This window comes from Anabrus simplex, chromosome 1, assembly GCF_040414725.1.
Source record: "Anabrus simplex isolate iqAnaSimp1 chromosome 1, ASM4041472v1, whole genome shotgun sequence".
NCBI lineage: Eukaryota > Metazoa > Arthropoda > Insecta > Orthoptera > Tettigoniidae > Anabrus > Anabrus simplex.
The window spans coordinates 132,917,161-132,923,416 of NC_090265.1; the positions used below are offsets into that span (position 1 = coordinate 132,917,161).

The 6,256-nt window shown below is 46.8% G+C and overlaps 1 pseudogene; it reads left to right on the forward strand.

The window, feature by feature from the left end:
* Positions 1 to 5,516: 5,516 nt before the first annotated feature.
* On the forward strand, positions 5,517 to 5,635 carry LOC137497200 (5S ribosomal RNA; annotated as a pseudogene).
* Positions 5,636 to 6,256: the final 621 nt, after the last annotated feature.

Genomic DNA, 6,256 nt, shown 5'->3' on the forward strand with positions numbered 1-6,256 from the left:
ACAAGGGCGATTGCACGACAGGTGACCACCAGCCAGCCGTCCGTCTGGCAAATATTGCCTGAACATAAACTTACCATCTTGAGCTACACCAAGAGGTTTATGGGTGGGATTTCGAAGCTCGAATGGAGTTCTGTCGGTGGCTATTAGGCAGGCTGGGCAATTATGAAGAATTCGTATCGCATATCTTGTTCTCGGACGAATCGCGCTTCCACAATAATGGGACGTCAATCACCACAACATGCACTATTCGAGTCCGGACAATCCTCACTAGGTGCGACAGGAGGCCCATCAAGTACGATGGGGAATGGAAGTTTGGTGTGGAATCTTGGGAGATAGCCTGTTTGGACCTTATTTCTTTGAGGGCCAATGGACGGACCCATGCTACCTGCACTTCCTGCGTCAGAAACTCCCACTGCTGCTGGAGGATGCGCCAAACACAAGATGGAGCTCCACCACATTCGACTTTGCTCGTTCGTAACCACCTGAACGAGGAACTGCCAGGGAAATGGATAGGACGAGGAGGCCCTGTTCCTTGGCCCGCCAGATCACCAGATTTAACGCCGTTAGACTTCAACTTGTGAAGACGTTTGATGAACGTCGTTTACACTCAAGCGCCGGAAAACCCCGACCAGCTCCGGCAACTCATCACGAACGTCTGCCAAGCAATTACACCTGGAATGCTTCAGCACGCAAGACAATCTATTGGAAACCGCGCCCGAATGTGCATAAACCTAAACGGTCATCACATCGAGCATTTGCTGAGATAAAACATTGTCCGGGCAGTTGTGTTCCTACTTTTTCCGGTCTGTATGTCTCCGGCCTGCTAATTAATCGGCCCTTCTAGGGCCACAAACACATTCATTCACACACAATTTGCATGAAAGCGGGTATTGAAAGTACATTGCGTGCGGTACGCATCAAACAATTATTTCAAAAATATGTAATATTTATCCCGGACTCGGACCTCCAACCTGACATGCAAGCCCGCTCCGCCACGCCTTTACCAACTACACTACGGTTCCGCAAGTCACACTGCGCAGCTTATAGCAAGTATTCGGTTTACCGAGTTCACAACATCAATTTAGTGTTTCACCGGCGTGTGAGCGTGTCATGTTCATATGATCTAGAAGGCACACTCATATCTTCCAGTTCTTAATACGAGTATAACATTACGGCTTCCGATCATGGTGAGGTGGTAAATACCAAGATATCCGGTTGTGTTGTCTGAGCATATCGGCAGGGCAGATGTTTTCAGGATGGAATGAATATTGTGGGTTGCATAAAACTACATTGGAAGCGGCAGCTGAATCACGCCGTATATAGATGAAAGAAATTTAAGGAAAGAATTAGTCCGCCTCGGTGTTGTAGTGGTTAGTGTGATTAGCTGCCACCCCGGAGGCCCGAGTTCGATTCCCGGCTCTGCCACGAAATTTGAAAAGTGGTACGTGGGCTGCAATGGGATCCACTCAGCATCGGGAGGTCAACTGAGTAGAGGTGGGTTCGATTCCCACCTCAGCCATCCTGGAAGTGGTTTTCCGTGGTTTCCCACTTCTCCAGGCAAATGCCGGGGTGGTGCCTAACTTAAGGCTACGGACGCTTCCTTCCCTCTTCCTTATCTATCCCTTTCAATCTTCCCATCCCCCACAAGGCCCCTGTTCAGCATAACAGGTGAGGTGAGGCCGCCTGGGCGAGGTACTGGTCATCCTCCCCAGTTGTATCCCCCGACCCAGAGTCTGAAACTCCAGGACACTGTCCTTGAGGCAGTAGAGATGGGATCCCTCGCTGAGTCCGAGGGAAAAACCGACGCTGGTGGGTAAACAGATGATGAAAAAGAAGAAGAAAAAGAAGGCAAAGAAGAAGTTCAATGCGTATTTCCCAGCTTGATTGAGCCAGAATTGTGATATTGATTCATATACAAGAAGCAGGATCACGCGCTGTCTGAATATCACTTGCAATGCCTCAAAATGAGCCCCACGACATCTTACGTCACACGAAGACAGTGAACATAAAACGGAAACACTAGCTGAAGCTCCAGCTGGATTTAACACACTACTGCCACTGTTCATCTGAAATGTCATAGTTCACCCCACGCTCAACACAGACCGTAAACAGATAATTGAGTCACTTGTGTGTACATAGTACTCTCTACCACTTACAACAAGACTCCACACACCTTACCTCTGCCTACCCAATCTGTCAAGGACAGAAGTAAAATCAGTGGCGTATCCTGGAATCTCCACTGAGGCATGCAACTAGTAACCATGCAGTTAACACAATGTATTAAATAAATTTCAATTCTACTCACTCTAATTACATGTAGGTGAACTCGAGCCAAACAGTTTTACTGTAAGTTTCTGGATTGAACGTGCGTACACAATTCTTGTTTTCTCTTTTTAAATTTACGAGGGTCCGCCTCTGTGGTGTAGTAGTTAGTGTAATTAGCTGCCACCCCCGGAGGTCCGGGTTCGCTTCCCGGCTCTGCCACGAAATTTGAAAAGTGTTACGAGGGCTGGAACGGGGTCCACGCAGCCTCGGGAGGTCAACTGAGTAGAGGTGGGTTCGATTCCCACCTCAGCCATCCTCAAAGTGGTTTTCCGTGGTTTCCCACTTCTCCTCTAGGCAAATGCCGCGATGGTACCTAACCTCAGGCCACGGCCGCTCCCTTCCCTCTTCCTTGTCTATCCCTTCCAATCTTCCCATCCCCCGCAAGGCCCCTGTTCAGCATAGCGGGTGAGGCAGCCTGGGCGAGGTACTGGTCATCCTCCCCAGTTGTATCCCCCGACCCAGAGTCTGAAGCTCCAGGACACTGCCCTTGAGGCGGTAGAGGAGGGATCCCTCGCTGAGTCCGAGGGAAAAGAAGAAGAAGAAGAAGAAGAAGAAGAAATTTACGAGGGAAGGTAGAGGTCTCGCGGCTTTAACTATTTGCATCTTTTCATCAAACGAACGGCCAGTAAATGGCTTTTCAAACTGGTTTACAATTATATCCGTTTTAGACTCATCCATCGTTAATACCACATGTGCGCAAAATATAATAACACACCGAAAACGACGAATAGCACAGGGACAGCACACACAGAATGAACTCACTAATCAGCAAAACACACAATGAATTAACTCACTAGTTAGCCACAACTCAAGCACTGGAGGTAAGTCGTGACCACCGATGGTGGTCACGGGTAAGTCACCCCAGTGGCATTGGTCAGTTTCGTCACGTTGGGTTCTCGCTGGGGGGTAATCTGTGTGTCCCGTTCGCTGTAAACATGTCGACTTCTCCAAGTTGCTAACAGATGGCAGAGGGTAGCACGGGTATGGGGTGACAAATTCTGACCAAGTTTCAATTGCAGCGAAATCGTTCGGAGGGTTTCAGAACTACGTCTGCCACTGAATGCAATTTTAAGATTGAATGCCGTACGTCCGTAACTCCTACATTTGCTGTCTCTTTCTTCCGAGAGTGGAGTAGACTGCGAGACTACACCAGCACCACACGTAATCAAGCAACGGAACTAGTACAGTTGCGCGGACCTTTTGAACTTCTGAGAGATGAAATCGTTAATATTTGACCTGAAACAACCTAAAATCGTAAATGAGACAGTTCTTTGTGTTATCATAACGCATGCAATGAATGCCTTGCATTCAAGGAGAATACGCCCCTGAGTAAAATGGTTGGATGCGGCCTACCATATAACGTGCCTAATCCAAGGCCGTGCCCAGAATTTTTTTTCGGAGGGGCGATAGGATTTCGGGGGAGGGGAGGGCCAGGGAGGAAGCAAAATGACGGCAATAGCCATGGCTTTGTTGTCTTCCTTCATTCTCACTGAGTTGCTTTGGTACATGCAACGCGTAATGCGTTACGTTGTGAATCGTCGGCAACTTATCACTGTTGTAGAGAAGTCATTGTGTGTGTTCCAATATTCTTGTACTGTTCAGCAGTTGTCACTGAAGATGTTGATGCTGTGGTGTGCAGCGGTACATGGCGGCAGGACTTGTAGTGATACAGAAATTCGCTATGATTTTATCTCTGGTTTGTTTTGTTATCTAGCTTTTGTTTCTTAAGCGGATTTTATTTTTGCCATATTTTTACCACATTTTCACAAGCGCAATTAATTGTTAGCATTCTTTTCGTGGGGCGATATGACGGCACAGTAGTACCCGGGCGTGCCTGGGAAAATTTATTAAATGCAATTAACTGCATCCCCCACCCCGAGCCTATAAAAATGATCTGTTGTCTATTTTCTCCCAGTTTGCCTTGGACTTCAATACTGAGGTTTTGTATATGCAGTATACCCATGCTGCTGTAAAAACTTAAATACCCCACCTTTACAACACCTGTACCCTATTTTTTTAATGCAGCTTAATTTCTTCGTTCTTTAATTTTGAACTTAAGTCCCGAGTTTCACCAATGTATATGCCACGGTTTCCTCGAGATGATGTTGAGCAGACCCGTTCGATATGGCAACCATGTTGTTGTAACAGAAGTACTGTTTTTATTAACATGGAATGACCTGTAGTACAAGGATAAGGTAGAGTGTGTTCAATTCCTATCTTCTGCAGGAATCAATATTTGAAACTTGAATGGACTGTTAAAGCGATCACAGATAATACCAAATGAAGTATACATAGCGGTGATAATTGTTTTAAGAGGAAATATAATGAAGCAACCATATTCTATTAACATCAATCAGAAGGAAAATGGAAGAGGTCCGGCACTTTGTAGAATAAAGGTATCGGCAAAAGAAAGGAGAGGGTCAAGAAGGCCGTGAATGAAAGACTCCCTAGGCCTCACGAACCTACAGTAATACCGTCAGGGTCGGAAAAACAATGCCAGACTATGAACATAAACCGAATAGCCTGTGAACTGCTGTTGGTGTACCAATCATCGCAAATAGCTCAGTTGAGGAGTGTCTGTTCGAAAAGCGCCATTTCCACCTTGAGAAAGTTGTAGAAAAACGCAAGGAAACGTATAATAATAGGCATATAGAAAGTACTTACCCATGACCGGTATGGTATTACTTTTAAGGAATTATATCTTTCTGGTTAGGACGCTCATGGCATTCGATAGTATTCAAATACTGCAATGCATGTGGACGAAATACTTTTTTTTTTTTTGAAGTGGAAATGGCATCTTTTGAACTTGCACTCCTCAGTTGAAAACAGCACACCATAGGTTGACTGAGTAGCGAGGTTCAAATCCTGATCTGGTACTTTTTACTTTTTTTGTTATCGTCTGTTACGTTGGATGTAGCACGGTCCCGCACCTTCCTTTTTTCCAAAGAATGATCTGTTTACTTGGTACTGAAAAGGGCCGTTTATACTGTACTTTATTTAGAGGGTTGGACTAGGATGTGATGGCCTGCGGCTAAGAAACATGGCTACTGCGTTTAACTAAGTGACTGTTCGAAATTATGAACTCCTTGGTTGATACAGAGCTGAACACGGCGTTGGAAGGACATATGGAACTTTGACAGAGATCTCTTCACATGGTTATGGGGGTATTTAGGGTTTGCAGTACGGATGTAGCCAACGGCCATACCATGTTGAATAGATTTGTTCTCGTCCGATCATCGCAGTTAAGCAACATTGGGCGTGGTCAGTACTTCGATGGGTAACCGCTTGGAAGCACCACGTACCGTTGGCTCAATGCCCTTTTGTCCGCCTCTGTGGTGTAGTGGTTAGTGTGATTAGCAGCCACCCCCGGAGGCCCGGGTTCGATTCCCGGCTCTGCCACGAAATTTGAAAAGTGGTACGAGGGCTGGAACGGGGTCCACTCAGCCTCGGGAGGTCAACTGAGTAGAGGTGGGTTCGATTCGCACCTCAGCCATCCTCTAAGTGGATTTTCGTGGTTTTCCACATCTCATCCAGGCAAATGCCGGGATGGTACCTAACTTAAGGCCACGGCCGCTTCCTTTCCTATTCCTTGTCTATCCCTTCCAATCTTCCCATCCCCCCGCAAGGCCCCTGTTCAGCATAGCAGGTGAGGCCGCCTGGGCGAGGTACTGGTCATCCTACCCAGTTGTATCCCCCGACCCAGGGTCTGAAGCTGAAGCTCCAGGACACAGCCCTTGAGGCGGTAGAGGTGGGATCCCTCGCTGAGTCCGAGGGAAAAGGCAACCCCTGGAGGGTAAGCAGATTAAGAAAGAAAGAAAGAACACCCACATACTTACAAAGATCCCCAAAAGGAACTTTCACCCCCATCAACACTGTAATTGAAACTGAGAGGACTGTTCCTATTTGTGAAACTCACAACCTGACTTTTAAC